The sequence below is a fragment of the Pinus tabuliformis genome, chromosome 5_2, assembly GCF_031772625.1.
Source record: "Pinus tabuliformis cultivar Carrire ecotype Pingquan chromosome 5_2, CPIR1, whole genome shotgun sequence".
Lineage (NCBI taxonomy): Eukaryota > Viridiplantae > Streptophyta > Pinopsida > Pinales > Pinaceae > Pinus > Pinus tabuliformis.
In genome coordinates this window covers 805,963,836-805,982,073 of record NC_142306.1, presented here as the reverse complement: position 1 = coordinate 805,982,073, position 18,238 = coordinate 805,963,836, and the positions used below count along the sequence as shown (strand labels likewise).

Genomic DNA, 18,238 nt, shown 5'->3' with positions numbered 1-18,238 from the left:
GGAGAAAGTGGATCATTTCGATGGGGTGTGCCTTCTATCTAGCATACCCTCACATGTGATGGTTATTGTGGCTTAGTGAGACATTTATGATGAAATTCCCACTTTCCTAACACATATTCCCTCACATGTGTGAGGTGGTTTGGGTGGTTTGGGTTGTTACAACATATTCTTGGGAGAGCATTCTCATTTATTAGCACAAGTATAAAGTAATTGAGGTGGTTACAACTGGTTTGAACATTTCTGGGAGAGAGCCCTTCTTCCTAGCCCCATTCACACATGTGAGGTGGTTTCTAGAGATTTTTTTGGGGCGCACCTCTTTTGAGCTCATATTGCTTCACATGTGTGGGTTGTTATGAGTTTATTGCATCTTGTTGGAGCATTTTGTGGGGACACACTTCTTTCTTGGACCATATACACATGTATGAGGTGATCTTTTACTATTTTAAGGAGAGTTAGTTGTGTGACGATTGGGTCAACCTTCCCCAGAAGGAAATTTGTTACGATTTGACCTCATCCATTTGCTATTTTGAGGGTGCCCACTTGATTGAGGTGTTTATCTTATCTTGTTGTACATGTAGCCTCCAATACACTATATTTTATTATTTTTTTTACCTCATCCTCTCTAGTTACTTAGAGGAATTACTATTTTGAGGATAGTTGGTTAGAGGTTTAGTATTATTTTATTTTGAGGTTGTTGAGCTCTTCATCTATGTTACCCACCAAAATGGGTAACCCTATAGGAGAAAACTTTTCTCCTATTCTTGATAGCCATCTGGTCAGCCACATAGCCAATAGCCCCTGACAGACACCACTAGTTGATGATATATCATGTATCTCCACCACTTGCATCAGCCATATGTTTCTCACCCATCCAGCTTCCTCTCAAAAGGTATTTTAATCATTTTTCAATCAAGTGCTTATGCTTGTTTGTTTTTGGGTATTTGTTAGGAGGGGTTTTGACCATGATCTTGTTCTCTCACCTTAAGTGGGGGGTTAATTTTCAATCCTAGTCTAGTGGGACCTCCCCTAATGGCCCAATGGGTATAGGAGGGGCACTATTTGGGAAGCCCTAATTAAGATAGTGCGGGTCCATCTATCCCTATGTCATACCTAACACTTTCCATCATACATTACAAGCCTTTATCTCACATCCATTCTTCAAATTCAACTGACCATTGGTTCCTTGGGATTTGGCACCCATATGTCCACATATCTGGGTAGGGCTCGGAAACCTTGCCCTAGGAGGTTGAAGCATCTAAAAGAAACAAAAAGAGCATATCATGGCCACAAGAAAAGCAAAATCAAAAGAAAGAATATCAAAATGCATAAGATGGGCAAGGACATGCTTCGACATCACATTGGACACCTTATAGCATTTGGACATGCCGTTTGGATGTTATTTCATGCATGACATTAGCCCTAGAAGGCTAACAACTCCAGGTGTGGGCTTATTTGAGTAATTATGACTAAAGCGAATGGGTTGGCTTGCAAACCAAGCATATGTTGTCATCAAACATGTTTTTAGGGGCTTATTAGTCTAATTAGATGTCATCCTTCTCATATAAATAGAGGAGAAGATCATGCATTCTATTTATCATCATTTGTGACTAATTCAGCCCTCTTAGGAGATTTTGGCCTCTTTGTCTCTTGGAGAAGATGTGATCTATAGAGTATTTTGTTTATTGGAGCTACTTTATTGTCATTGGAGAAATTATCTTGGATCAATATTGGATTATACATGCATTCCTCTTGTAATTGTACCTTGTTATTGTTGAATTTTTTATCTTATGTCTAATATATGGAATGTATTGGTAATCAAGAGGTGAAGCAGGGGTTCAAAGTGACTATTGTCAAGATGTTCATACTTGATGTGTGCATGAACATGTGGGTCTGGACTCTGAGGTCTCCTTTGGGGCATCTCGTCCAGAGTCACTTTGAACATGTGACTTCAGAGTCCAGACCCAAAGCCCACTCATGCCCATGCCTCTTATTGCACTACCTCTACAAGTTCTTCAATGAGCAAACCTCAGCACGAAGTCAACAAATTGGTTTGAGAACGTTGTGAGCATGAACATAGCCTCTCAACTAGCCCACCACAGCATATGGACAAAGATTTCCTAACCCTAGTTCATACAATCTCAGAGGGGCCTAGACCCTAGCCTACCACTGATGGATGAATAAGAGTCAAGATAAACAATTAAGACCAAATTTACAAATGTCAAAAACATATTGGCAGTACCTTGCTACTGAAAAAATTTATCCTTCTATTGTACAAGTATCTTGAGTCAACATTTTGTCACTTCCTTTCCCAAAGAAAAGTATAGCATGCCTATAAAACCTGTGCAGCTATGATGCTAGAGAAGCTTGTACAATATAATGGTTAAATGGCCGTTCCTTCTGAGAGCCACAGGTCAGTAAAGACAAGGCCAACATTGTATTTTCCAATTTATTTAATTCGAGGAAAAGTTAGGTAGATGATTAAATAAAGATCAAGCAATTCCGTTGTCAGACTAAAATTAACTAGAATCTGTGCAGTAAATCCCTTTTCTTGCAAACTTGAGGATCTACCCAAATTTTTACAGGGTCCTACTTTAAATTTTTATTTAATCAATTCCCATAACTTCCTAATATAAATTACTTGTAGATACAGGCTCTGCATAAAATGATCCTGTGTTGTTAAACATCTGGCATTGATTATCTATTTCATTTAAATTTTTAATCAAAATAATAGTCCTTGGTCAAGTATTCCTTGATTCATATACTCTATCTCACACCGAATAAATTGTTCCAAAAACGACTTAGTTAAAATGTTTCTTTCCAATTTTTGCAAAGCAATCTGAATTCATTTTTCTTCAGTTTCAGGCAGTTTTCTATTATTTTACTATGGTGAGGTTTAAGTCCACCAAATTATACTAAAAGGTCCATTGGGTTGAGCTCTAGTTGAAACTTGGCGGTGCTTTCCATGACGATGACCAAGTTTCAACACCAGGCAGCCATAGCCCCTGTGATAATGTAGTTGACTTAATCTTTCCGAGGTGTGAAGTCGCGTTGATGTGCCAAACACTGGTTCCATGCTAGTGGAGAGATGCTGCTAATGGTGGCCCCTATGCTAATGCAATCTTTGCCAGTAAGGCCAGGGCTATGTACTGGGTGAATTTGATAGAACAGATATCCCTCAGTCGTGGCATTGTAGCCAGAGGCCATTGGATTGTGAAGGTCATATTCTCAATGAGTTCTATGTCCTATCAAAAAGGGTTCACCGGACAAAATAAATTACAGATTATAATATTCTCTCGCCTGCAAAATATGACCAGTTTTTATTGAATCGTTATAAATTCATTTCCTTCTTCAACCCAATAGATTCATCAGTTCGGATTTCATTTAAATCATTTAATTGACCTAAAACAGATTCAGTGGGCGTAGATTTCCGAACAGGGATCTGAAAGATCGACTGTAAATATTCGTGGAAAAATAAATATCTCACAACTAATGCAAGTAATATAAATGATCGAATGTAGTAGACATTTGAAGCCAAATATGGGAGATAAAAATTGGCAATTAGCAAATCTAATTTTTGAAAAGAACCTAAAACCAAAACCAAAACAGAACCAAGGAGCGAACAATAGCTAATAAAGTTTCCAGAATTTAATCAGAATCAATATCCAAAATGTTTGAAAGCCTCAAAACCACCCCACAGATCCTTCCCTCCGAACAAAATAAATATCCAAATATGAATAAATTAACGACACTCTGACCAATTAAAGCATTGAACCACTGCATAATAAGAACGAAAATCTCTTCTAAAAGGGTCCTGAGATCGATTACCCACCAGCGAATCGACAGGTCCCGGGATCGAATCCGCCCAATTGAGAGAGGAGCTCCTGCAAGGCTGCACAGACAAGTTGAAATGAAAGGGATTGAAAAGAGGAAGAAAATATATTTGTATATATATAGGCTGCAGAGGAGCCGGATCGACCTGCCCTCCAACGGATAGGTAATAAACTTAATTCAAAGTGGCCGTGTGCATACACCTTCCTAACTTCGTGCGCCCGCTTGCCAACCCTTCCTTAGATTCTACCACAATTGTCATCCAAGCATATATATATTTCTGGTAAGTGGATCCCTTTTTGTTGGTTTGAGACCGTGAAATTTTGGAAATTATCTCAAGAGATTGTCACATAGTCTTTGAATAGTAGAGAATCTAACTTGGATTGGGTGTCTTAAATATAGATTAATATAGATCCCTCTGGAATAAACTTTACGAATTTCCACTCTCATGTTTTGACATTAATTTTAATTCGAATTTTCACTCTCCTATTTTGACATTTGTTTTAATTTTAAATTTATAAATATTTTGATCATTATGAGGGGATAATTGTTTTTTTTAATACAAGTGTGTTTTTAAAGATTTGATATTTAAAATTAAAATAAATTCAAATTTGTTTGTGTATATTTTATTAATGGGTTAAAATTATTAAACTAATATATTTTATAAAAAAAAATTGAATAAAAGGAGTTTTATAGCAAGTAAAAAAGAGATGTATTAATTGGATTTAGTTTAGGTGGTTAGGAGAAATACTTGTTTCATAATGAGTATTTTTTGTAATGGTTTCAAGCTTTGTTGTCTTAGTCATCATTTAAGTTAGCCCATATAATATTGAAGAAAAATTAATCATATTATTGAAACTATATATGACACAATCAAACAATACAATATCAATATCACTTAAACAAACACTTTGTGAATTGATTAACAATTTTGTATAAAATATCATATCAATTTTTAAAATTAGAAAAATAGCATGAACATAGCTTCATCTTAACTTTATATGTATTAAGCATGGAAAGGAATCACGAACCTTTGCTTAAATTTATACACCTCGAGAGATTTATCTCTCTCAATTCTTGATAGATCTAGGATTAAGAATGATCTATATTATCATATGTTATAAGCAAATATAACATGATCATTACACTCACTCGCTCATGGTGGTCCACCTTACAATGAGATGTAAAATGTATATATTTATGTAACCAAAATTAATGAACTAGTCAAAGATCACCATGATAATCTAGCTCTATATAATTAAATGTTATAATACATATATTTAATGAACTATGGCCAACTTATATGGCTCTTTTAGAATAACTTAATATTATGTGTGCAAATTGTTGAAGCGGAATTATTGCTCTTGAGGTTTTTAAGAGTGCCAAAGAACAAAAACTAATCATGGAAATAAGATTACAATTATCGAGCAATGTTAGTCTTTTCCAGAAATAACGGTTCTTGGAATTCAACTAAGTGAACATGTCTCTACCCATACCTAGTTTGGGTGCAACTATGAAATCTCCCCATCTACATAGGGAACAACACCATTATGCTAGAGGTTAAGAATCATTTTGGTTTATTTCTTAAAATTTACACTATTCAAGTTGAGAGACTCATCAAACACTTCCTCTAGAATACGTATTAAGTGTGAACTAAGTGTAGGGCACATGTTTATATCGTGAAATAATGTGGTAATCACAAACGATCCTAAGGTTTTATTATGCTTACATGACTTCCATTATCGATTTTGTCAACATATATACCATTTGAAATATTCATGCAAATATCTTGAGCTCCTTAATGGGAAAGAGGTAAAAGTCATAGACCTGGACAATAAAATATAGAGTTAATAACTAACAAAATTAGTTGAAATTGATTGTCCAAAGCTTGAGAACTCCAAAAGATAGTGTTGCCCCACCATGGGGAAACCAACAACAAGAACCAAAATGGGCAACCTTTGGGGATTGCACAGTCTAAGGAAACAAGAAAAATAACTGTGCAAAAACTCTAAGAACATATCAACAACCCAGATGGGCAAGTAGGAAGACCATGAAATGAAACGATGAAATATAGGGAACCTGAGCATCAGGAGAAGAGTGAAGTATCATGGTTGATGGGTTGTTCCTCAACCTTGCATGGCAATGGAATTGGAGAGTTAGGCAATTATCCCATCTCAAGCTTGGCAAGCCTTCCTTCCACCTCTAGCATAATATCTTTGAGTCCATCCAAGTTTGTGCATTAGATTGACCTACATTGTCTCCTATCAACCATAATCATCCTCAATAGCAACTTAACATACCAATGCAAATCAATTATATGCATATAGTGATTTTGGTGGCCCTGAGAGTTGTATGTATTCGAAACTCAATAAGCCATACCAACCATGACTTTTGAATCCAAAGTGACAAGTTGTTATGATGAATTTCCTCTTCCATGAGATGGATTTCCTCTTGAATGTCTAAAGGCATATGAGTATGGAAGTTGTGGGCTGAAGATTTGGCTCGCAATCATGCTCCAAAACCCCCTAAAGTACCACGACCACCACTTCCACACGAACAATGAGCTCGTTGATGAGCCATGGTTACCAAAGGCAACAAGACATCACAAAGACCGGGACATAGATGGGAGGAAAGTTGCATGAGATAACTATGAAAGAGGGAGGCCATGATAACTTGCTAGGAAAGCTTCACCACTGGCAAGCTTGGGCCCAAGCCTTCACCATTGGAAAAATCCACCAAGGGACGAGGGAAAGCCAACAATGTAGATGGAAGGAAAGCCACCTGAGCAACCAGACATCAATCCAAGTGCACGATGGGCAAGGGAAGCAAGAAGAGGAGGCGATGAAGGATAAACCAAAGCTTGAGCTAGTGCCAAAGATAAAGAGCATATTGTAGTAAACCCAATTTACACAGACGCAAAGACAAGAATCGTGCCAAGGGACCTTTACCACCCTCCTTAAGAGGAGAGGTCTCATAAATTCGCCATGAAGTGATGGCATGCACAGAGGAGGCGATAAGAAGAAGCATCAAATCTATAAAATCATTTAATGCCCATCATAACAACCCATCAAATTGAGAAACTATAAAATTAATTACCATAAAAGTTGATTAATTTTACATTATTTTAAAAAGACTCATTCAATTAATCAATACATATAATACATTCTTCATAACTCCTGTACAAATATTTTGAAAAATCAAAATAAAATTTAACCTCGATAAAAATAAATTCCATAATTATAAATTTCAATTTCAATAACAAATTATACAATTAAATAATATATTAGATTTTAAATAATAATTGCAAAATATATACATATAAAAACACACACACTTCATAGTATCACTGGTTTTTTCAACAAGTGCATATTATAATTGAAAGGGGGAAATTATAAATCCCCAGTTATATCACTAACACATTACGTATGTCTCAAGTTCACCTTAACACATTACGTATCTACTTTGACAATATATAAAGGATATTTAAATTTTCTACATTTCCATAACAAGAGAAAAGATATAGCCTATTCACTATAATTGTGGGCCCTCTCACCGTTTTTGCATAACATTTAAACGTGAATTGTGCGTAAAGAAATTTATTAAGTTAGGGCAAAGTGTTCCAACCAATGAAAACACCAAAAATACTTTTCCAATTTCTCCTGCAAGCAAGGCTGGCATCTAACATTCTACGCCTTTCTTCTGTCAGAGTTTACCTTGGAGGTCACATAGCTTGGCCTTGGGTGTCTTGTGTCGGTGATGTTAGAACATTATGAGTGGTCCGGAGAGGGAAATTTAAGGAATTTAAATATGTTTAAGGGTTATTTTGGACCAAGTTTATGATAAATTAAATATAATAAATTGAATAAGTGTAAGTGTAAAGTTAGCATATTAATTTTGAAGTTGATTGATGAGATAAATTATTATAAATAAAATAATGATTTAACATTTGGATAGATGAATTATCATCTACATGAATATATATTTATTCCGAATGAAATGGAAAGGTATAATAGATAATTCTTGGGTTTATATTAGAAACATTTGAGGATTGATTCATTGTAATATTTGAAAGTTTTCGTAAGGAAAAAAAATAATTTAAAATTTGATATATAAATTATATATAATAATTATTTTTTTATTTAAATTTTTTGTCAGTATAATTATTTACATATATGTCTTTTGAAGAAATATAATAATAATAATAAAAGATTTTTATTTATTTATTTTAAAATAAATATACACATATATATTAATGAAATCAAAGGTATAATAGGTACTTGTTGAAGTTACATCAAAAATTATCTTAAGAGTGATTCATTTTAACATATGAGTATGCTTCAAAGTTAGGGTAATTATTATATAAGAAGTATTATATATAATAAGATTTATACTTTATTCCCTGGATCAAGTGAGGTGGGACGAAATGAGGCAAATGTCAGCTCACACAATCAACAAGGGTGATGTGTTACACACTACACATTAAACTGGCAATGTGGTCAAGGCTTGGTGGTTATGTTTTCAGATGGAAAGAACAAGGTATGAGACTAGACCGTAATGAGATTTTGCAGTTTACACAATGGGAAGGTAAAAGGGGAATGGCTACGGTGTATTTTCAAGCATTCTTAATGTTGGTTTGGGTTGGGACATTCATTGTCCTCAACCTCAAAAGGGATTTGATATTTATGGTCTTTTGTGATGTGGTCTCAGTTGCTTTTTTACCAGTCGTTATTATTTTTATGTTGGCTCCTTCCACATTGGTTGTTTATGTGTGAGCCTTCTTTGCCTTTCCACTTTCATTGCAAGAGAGGATGAGTTATTCAAGCCCTTATTCCTCTTATGTTCATAGGCTCATAACATATTGCTCAAACAAAAGGTTGGTCCAGTCACCTGAGTCTAAAAATATGGTTTGACAGAGAGCATAATGCAGACGAGGTAATGGCAGTGGTGGAGGGATGGGAGCTTCTTCAGCTAGATCTAAGGTTTAGGCTTACACTCACATATTTCATAAGTAAGTCCCTACAGTGGTCTAGGAAGAGCTTTGTGAGTTTGAACCATATGTGGCAGTTGAACGCAACTACCATTTTGATTCAAAGATGTTAATGGATATTACTAAGTAGGTGCCTCACTTAAGGCACACCCGAGGCAGACAAAACCAATACTTGTTGACTATTGACATCTACTGGAGGATGAAAATGTTGCTTGGAAGGGTTATTAAGGAAAAGAATGAAGCTAAAGAGGATATTATGTTGATGTTGGACAAGGCGGTGCCTCACCAAAAAGACATGGGAGATCATCTCAAATATATTGAAGGCCAATTAGCTCCTGCTCCATGTCCAAGTGGTTGTAGTTAGGCACACACCAACCTAATTGGCGTGGACATCTCCACTTCTACTTAGTTTTCTAATGAATTTTGTTTTATGTTTCTCTGGTTAGGTAGTTCTACTACGTTGTGGTATCTTGGTCTGTATAGTATTATTCATAGGCACTTTTAATTATTTATATGCACATTTCATGGTGCTTCAAGGACCTCTCTAAACTCTCTAAGTTTTTGGCACATTGGTATAATTTCCATGTATATTTTTGAGTTGCTACCCTGTTATTTTACTAGTGGTCTCATTTCCCATGTGGAAAGCCAATGATAAGCAAGGATGTGAAATTGTTATAATTTACTTGGATTAACGAAATATTAGATTACAAAAAAAATAGCTCTATTTTTTTCATCATAATGAGAGAGAGAGAGAACACTTTTTATTTAAATTAAATGGGAGGTATAACAGGCACTTTTTATGCTTACATCAAGAAACATCTTAAGGTTTATTCATTCTAGCATCCAAACATACCTAAAAGTTTGCAAGCTCATAGTCTAAAGAGGCTAAACTATGGCCTACACAATCCAATACTTACTCAAAAAACAGATGGACCATCTACATAGCATTTACACAATAGTCCTAATACATAGGATAAAGAAACATTACATATCTACAAAGTTACATTGTCTTTTGAAGAGTAATTCTCCATAAAAAAAATCTTCTAAAGCCTTATGATTTTTAGCCAAAAGAACAACATATTTTGAGAGAGTGTCTACATTAGGATTTAGCTCCCTATAGACATGAGTGAAACTAATTTGGTGAAAGAGAACATCAATATTCTTCAGTTAATCTGTAATAGCCCTAGTGAAAATTCCATGTAAAAATATATAAATACCACAGATGATGGGACACATAATCCAAGCTGAATGGTGGGCAGGACATCCTAGCGGGTGTTCCTTTGGTTGTTTATGACTAAGGAAATTGGCAAAGGCAATGGATAAGGCATTAAAGAGCAAAAAGGTATTTTGGCACACTTATTTATGAAAAATAATGGAAATTAGGAGAAAAGGAAGGTGAAAGGTCACATTTTGCATGTGAGGAGGAAATTGAAGGAAAATAATGGAAAATGAAGAAAATAGAGGCTTCATTAATAAAAAGGCTTATGAGGATCAATGGGCAAGACTTGGTTCGTTAAGCTTTGGAGCTCTCCCATTATTCTCTCTCTTTCTCTCATACTCTTGGAGACTTAGAGTTTTCTTGGAACACTCTTGGAGGGTGTGGCATACTTGGATTCTTGGAGCAAGAAGGCAAAGGAAGAGCAGGAAAGCACAAGAGGGAATCAACATCAACAACTACATTAGATTTGCTTGCAGGTATCAAGTTGCATGCATGATTTATTCACTAGTTTTGGCATGCATGGCACATGCATTTGGTTTCTTGGTTGTGATCTATCATTGGCATGGAGGATTGCCTGGATTGACAGTGGATTGCCTAGCCTTGCCATTTCTTGGATAGCCATGGTGATTGTGTGTTTACTTTCATTGCTTTGTTTTTGGTTGGTTCTCATTTTTCCATAGCTTGGGTTGAGTTACTAGTCTTGGAAGCCCAGGTTGAACAAACGCTCTAGAAGCCCTGTAACAGCTTGGGTTGAGTTACTAGTCCTGGAAGCCCTGGTTGGACAAACACTCTGGAAGCCCTTGGTGGGTTGAGTTACTAGTCCTGGAAACCTTGGTTGGACAAACGCTCTGGAAGCCCTGTATAAGATGTGGGTTGAGTTACTAGTTCTGGAAGCCTTGGTTGGAAAAACACTCTGGAAGCCCTGGAAGGCTTGGATGGAGACCAATCTGATGATAGTGATGTCCGACCATGAGGTGAAATCACTGTTTGATGGGTTGAGGTGGGTGGCCTCTGGAAGCCCTGGATGAGTTTTGATTGATGTGTTCTATGAGATCCCACATTCATGCTTGGAATATGGCACGGGGGTGATTGGCTGAAGAGAGACTTGGCTCAGCCAATCTATGGTCGGGTGGAATGTGGTAGTCTCATCTCTGGTTGGTTCATTCCATTTATTAATGAAAAAAAATCATTCCCTTGATTTTCATGTGCAAATGTACTGATGTATATATGGATTTTGATGGATGATATGTTTATTGTATTTCTGTTCCTATTATGTTGTTTTATATGCACATTTACCCCGGAGGTTGTTACAGAGTGGTATCAGAGCATGGTTCAAACACTTGGATTGGATGGGCTCTATCATAGGTAAAATGAAGAACAAAGGTTAATTTTTAGACCTTTTTGTCATATCTGTTATAACTTTTCTTCTGTGGAATATTAGAAGTCGAAAATTTGTCCATACTGAAGGTAAATCCCACTGATAATGTGGTAAAAATTTCAGATATTGGTTCACAATACTTTAGGAATTATGATCTAAGGAAGATGACCTTCCTAAATGCACCTTTAAACAGGTCATGTTGGAATTTCTGCAATAACTTTTCTTCTGTAGGCTTTCAGAAGCTAAAAAATCGTCCACATTGAGGGGAAATACCAATTATTATGTGGTAGAAATTTCAAATATTGGGTCGTAATATTTTAGGAGATATGAGCAGAGGGAGTCGAGTCTTCTGAATGCTCCTAAAATTAGGTCTCAAACAGGTCACATTGATATTTTTGTTATAACTTTTCTTTTGGGCACTCTCAGGAGCTGAATTTTTTTCCACAGTGAAGAGAAATCCCACTGATATTGTGATAAAAATTTCAGACATTTATTCGCTATATTGTAGGAGATATGACCAGTGGAAGTCGAGCTTTCTGGATACTCCTAGAATTGTGCACCAAATATGATTGTGTTGGTATTTTTTTTATAACTTTTCATCTATGAAATCCTAGAAGTTGAAACTTGAACCATAGTGAGGGAAAATACCACTAATCATATGGTTCAGTTTCCATAACTTTTACTACTACATTTTATGATATATGCATTGAATCATTCGCTATATTAGTTTGCATGCAAAGTGTTTGATGAAATGCTTAAATGGTTCAATGATTAATTGCATACAAACTGTTTGATAAAATGCCCCAGTGAGTATGTTGTTTGTGGTTGGGGATAGTATTGATGTGTAATATTATTTATGTAGTTGATATATGCTTACTTTTATGAAAATATTTTAAATGTAAAGTGTTTGAAAAAATGCTTACATGCAAATGTAATAGTATAGTAGTTGTTTGAAGAAAATGTAAAAGTACGGTAATTGTTTGAAGAAAATGTTTTTTTTTAGATGGGATAGTATTGTAGTATGATAATATGGATGTAGTTGATCTATGCCTATGTGCATGCAAAGAAATTGAAGAGTTTCATGTAAGGAATTTGAAAGGTTGCATGCAAAGAATTTGAAAGTTGCATGTAAGGAAATGGAAAAGTGGCATGTTTTTAGTTATTATGTTACTAGTGGAATAAGTGCAATGTTTTGAATTAATCTCATACAAATGTATGAGAAATGAAAATCAATTTATTTTCAAGTGTGGTTAAATTTAGTAGAGCTTTGGAGATCCCATTTCCATAATTGGACATTGAGATCGGGCCATTATAGTAGCTTCCTCCTTCTACCTTAGTTTGGACCATGGATAGTAAGGGGGTATGCTTATAGGTTGTTAGTATTGGTGAAAGTTGATTTCAAATTAATAGACACGATGTCTTGATTTTTGGAACATGTGACTGACTGTGTATGAATTATATGTCGCTTACATGTTGATTTCATGATAATTACTTATATCCTTGTGTGCCAGGTTACTTTTTTTAGTATTTTGATTACATGTATCAGTCTTGTAGGTTGATTACAAGAATTGATCGCTTATGTTTGACTACATGCGTTTATGTGTAGGTGCAGTTGATTTGGCATTGCTTATGCATATTGCTGGTTGCAAGTGGCAATGTCTACAATGGAGTAATGGTTGTTGTCATACATAAGGTCATGGTTTGTGTAGTTGATTTGGTCATGCATTGATGATTGGACTCTAGCTGGAATGATGTGTATATGGTTTGGTACTCATTTTTCATGTGTGTATATGCAGTGGTTATGCACATATGATCTTGGTTATGATTATGCATGTATAGTAGGTCAAACATTCCTTGTGAAGTCATTGTATGCAATTTAGGTCATCATGATGCTATTGGTTGTTATGATGCTAATGAGCTAGTTGAGATAGAGCAAGGGATATAGATCATCATAATGAGGTTGCAGCATTAGACTTTGGGGTAAGAGCAGATTGACATACATATATTGTATGTTCGGCATGCAAGTATGCAAGTTAAGGATTTTTATATGCATTAGGGTTATACACATTAGGTTTATGTACATGCATTTGGTGTTATGGTTGCATTCATGATAAATGTTAGATGATTAGTGTAGTTATATGCACATGTGTTATATAGTCATGAGTGATAGTAACATGTGGTTGTATGCACTGCTTTTGTTGTTTATGTTAGATAAATTGATGATTATGTTATATATTATTGTTGAGTATGTTCAAGGATAGTTAGCTTGACAATTAGGTTTTATGTTGTGATGAGCATGATATATAACTTATTATTGTTATGTGCTATTAACTTGATCATTAGGGTTATTTCATTGAAATCTTGATGTTGTAATTTGGATTGGTCATATGTGTGATGGTTATGTTCATTGCATTGAAGATATTGATGTTATATGTATTGTGTTAACCTGGTTTGACCTATGCAGATGGTTATGGTTGCGATACTCAGGTATGAGATGACATATTTGTGATGTAGTGTCGTACTAATTTAGACGGATCATACATATGTGATTATTATGCATGAACGACATATGCTTATGAGCTTGTACTATGAACATGTTAGTTAGTTACTATTATGGATATCATGATTTATGTTGACATGTTGTAAAGTTATATCTCGCTAACTAGATTGATTATGCAGACAAGGTAGCCTCCCCTGAGGTACACTAAGGTATGATTTTTTTAATGTATCGTATTTGGTGATTCATAGTTGATTATGTCGTCTATTTGGTATTTGAGTGTTTGGTGCCTATTATGTCGTCTAATTAATTTATTTAACATGGTATGTTTGTGAGTTGGTTGAATGTTTGATGAATTTCATAATATGAGTATGTGTTCAAATTATCTTGTTTTAAGATGATTGTACTAAAATATATGTGTTGAGACAGTCGATATGTACTTGAATGTAGTTGTAACATTATGTCTAATGACTATGGATTGTGACACGATTGTTAGTCTTGGGAATGGTTGATGTCAAATTGATAGATATGTTTGTCTTGATATTTGGAACATGTGATTGACATGTGTGGGCAGTTGTAGGGAACATGCTTGGTATTAGTGTGACGAGGTAATAATTGATGTGTTTATATAACTAACAATTGTGTGATGTGATAGTACATGGTAAGACTCACTTGCAGCAAGGTAAAAAGGTAAAAGAAAGGAATTGGGCAAGAATTACTTTGGCTATGTTTGGAAACCGTAATTTTGAACGAATGAGTGCTTTGCACACAGGAAGTATTCTTAACCTTGATTTTGTCTGACATTATGTGGATATGTGCTATATTCATGAACATGCACTTGACAGGTATATTAGCTAGTCTTTAGCTACAGGTGGATCTGTTAAAGGATTGGAGTCCCTTGAGAGATGATGTGGATGTGTTCAGTTGCAAGCAGCGTGCTTGGCACAATTAGATGAGGTAACTGGTATATTATTATGTTTATTTATGCACTGACAATTATGTGTTTATGGTAGTATGATGCAGGGGATTGCATGGCAAGAGACTGCCATGAAATCTTGAAGAAGGCTCTGGTTGAGTTTCCTTGGGAACCATGGGGATCGAGTCATGGTGTTTGTTGTTAGTCTTGTGCTTTTGGTCTTTTGCGATTGCTGTGCTTGATTTGCAGGTTTGATTTTGTTTGGTGCATAGCTATGCAACTTTGTTTGGGAAGTCGTGTTGTTATTGGTTTTCATGATTTTCTTCTTGTTGTTATTTTCATTCTTTCCTTTTACGCTTTGAGCCTTGGGAATTGTTTGGGGAAAGAGGAAAATTAATGTAGCTCGAGGAGAGATATGTGGTACCCAACAACTAATGTAAGACTTAGATGGAGCTCAGTGTTTGAGTAAGCGCAACGGAAGGTAAGACTATGACAGTCGGTTGGACTGGTTGTGTCCATTGTGGTAAATGAACAGAAGTAGTTCAGACATGAGAAAAGTAACTAGAAAAGGTAAAGTAAATGGATCAGAGGTGTCATATGCCTTGGATATGTTGGGAACTGTTATTCTCAATATCATGCATGTCGTGCATGAATAAAGGAAGTTCTCTTAACCTTGAGCTTATGTTATCTGGAAATTTTGTTATGATCAGGATTATGTTGATGTTTATATATGTATACATGTATGTATGTATGTCATTGTCTGACAGGATCATCATTCTTTTATGCTAACATTTATATACATATGTATGTATCCATGTATCTATGTTACTATCTAACAGGGTTGTTAGGGATCATTATTGTGGAGGAATGATTGCTTATGCAGGAGAACAACATGAAGAGGTTCCTGGTCATATGAGGAACCAGTTGGGAAGAATAGTCACGAAAAATATATGAGGTCAGTATCATGTGGATATGATTTGATATTGTATACTTGTATTATACCTATGTCTATGTTATAACAGGTAATGTTGAAGGATACATCAACAAAGTGAAAGCAGTGTGGTTTGCGTCATGCTAGGATAAGCATGGATGAGATACCGGAAGCAAGGTTTCTTGGTAAGGACAGTGTGGTTTTGGATGTGTGGTACTATTGTTGAGCTTACGTTGTATATGTTGTACATGTTGCATATATGATGTGTGCACTTGTGGTGTTGTGTATACATAGCATCTGTACATGTTATTTATGCAATGTTATGTACAGGATGGTACAAATAGAGTTGTGCGAATATTGCATATGGGGTGATACATATTTTACTGTCTTCATGACGTATATGCGGCATGTGTGCATATGGTGCTCTGTGCATGTCGGATATGCAGTGTTGTGTACAAATAATGCTATGTACATGCTGGGAATGAAATGCTATGTACAAGTGGTGTTGCGTGCATGTTGTACATGTGGTGCTACGTACATATGGTGTGGTGTGCATGATTGTACAAGTGGTGTTGTGTACATGTTGTGCAGGTGGCACCGTGTACAATGTACATGTGATGTTGTGCACACGTTGTGCGGGTGGTGCAGTGTACATGTGGTACTATGTACATGTTTTACATATGGTACTGTTGCATGTGTGTTATTGTGTGCATGTCATACATGTTGAGTTGAGGGCATGTGGTATTATGTATGTGCATCATGTAGTCGCGGTATTGTGGCATGTGTACTCGTTGTGTTGTACTCTGGGTAGGTACATGTATTGGTTGGTATTTCACATCATGTATAGATGGATGCATTGTGTTGGACACTGGCTGTAGGTGTATGAGTTGTACGTCAGGTGTATGTGCATGTATTGCATGGTGTTGTGTGTCAGGTGTGATTGTATGTGTGTGATGCACACTATGTGTCTATGCACATGGTTGAGGAGAAGGCACTGGGTGTTTGTCGGGTGTAGAAACCAAGCCAGAGTGCGTATGGAATAAAGACGAAGGTAGAAGCTAAGGATTGATGAAAGGATAAGTATCAACATTTTATTTCAGTTTTATTATGCATGTGATTTATGACTATGGTATATGATGATTATATCTGATCTATGATTTTGGTTGATTTATGATTTTGATCTATGATGGTTGTGTTTGAGCTAACTTGATGTGATATTTTTATATATGTTGATTTGGTCAAATATGCTAGTTTGACTTGTTGTGACAGGAAGCGAATAGGATTTCAAATGTACCTTATTGACGAGCTACCAATGAGGTATGATGTGAATTTATTTCAATTTATTTTAAATCTAATGGAAGTTATGTGCTTGGTACAGGAATGCATGAAATGCTCAGTTGGGTGGTTGAAATCAACTGCAAGAATTAGCAGCAGCAGCAAAGGAATTGAAACATGTAGCAGTATGTTGGTAAAGCACTTTAGGAGCAGGGCCATTGTGGGACACTGGTACCCAATAGTGTCCATTGATTTCCATGAGCATTCTATGACCAATATGATAGTTTTAACGCAGGGATATGCCTTGGTTTTTATATCTTCCGATGCGAGGAAGCCATGCCAAGGGATGGACTACCCACGATGGGGGTGCCAACGGAACTTGGAAGGTGAGTGACTGCACGGAAGGGGTGACTGGATTCCCGAGGGACTATGTAGTAGAGAAGGAAAGGTCACGGATGGATTTGTTTTGGTCATTAGCATTGCCAGTTGGAATCATATGCACATTGGGAGTGTGCCCTAGAAAAATGAGCTGATAACTGTTCACTGATAGGACAAGTAGCGCCGGATTATAGCACTGGACATTGGATGCAGATTTGACTTTGCAGTGGATTCTAGACTTCCCAGGAAGGAGGTGAATCCTGGTATTACTTTGAGGGTGGAGATGTGAGCCTCTAGATTCCATTATTAATTGATACGAGCATCATATCCTTTATTTGTTCATTAAGCAAATGTGTATATCATTGTAAATACCATAATGAGCTATGTTATAAAGCTCTTATATGTAGTATGTTGTCATGTTGTCATGATGTTTTGATTTTGAGCAGGTCATTCATTATAAATACTGTAACGAGTTGTGTTATAAAGCTCCATGGGCAGTATGTTTTGTTTTCAGTAGTCATGTTGGTTATAGGTGTCATAGAACACCGAGGACGGTGTTCCCACAAGGGGGAAGGTTCTGTAACAGCCCTGGTGAAAATTCTATGTAAAAATATATAAATACCACAGATGATTGGACATGTATTCCAAGCTGAATGGTGGGCAGGACATCCTAGTGGGTGTTCCTTTGGTTGTTTATAGCTAAGGAAATTGGCAAAGGCAATGAATAAGGCATTAAAGAGGAAAAAAGGTATTTTGGCACATTTATTTATGAAAATAATGGAAATTAGGAGAAAAGGAAGGTGAAAGGTCACATTTTGCATGTGAGGAG

The 18,238-nt window shown here is 36.0% G+C and overlaps 1 pseudogene across 1 annotated transcript in view; it reads right to left on the bottom strand.

The window, feature by feature from the left end:
* LOC149161764 (putative ubiquitin-conjugating enzyme E2 23) overlaps positions 1–4,157 on the bottom strand; it is a 33,432-nt pseudogene extending 29,275 nt beyond the window's left edge. Inside the window, exons 1-2 of the transcript XR_016261887.1 lie at positions 4,032–4,157; positions 3,830–3,889 (exon numbers count right to left, since the gene is read on the bottom strand). The product of XR_016261887.1 is annotated as a putative ubiquitin-conjugating enzyme E2 23 (transcript). The remainder of the gene's footprint in view (positions 1–3,829; positions 3,890–4,031) is intronic.
* Between the last annotated feature and the right edge of the window lie 14,081 nt (positions 4,158–18,238).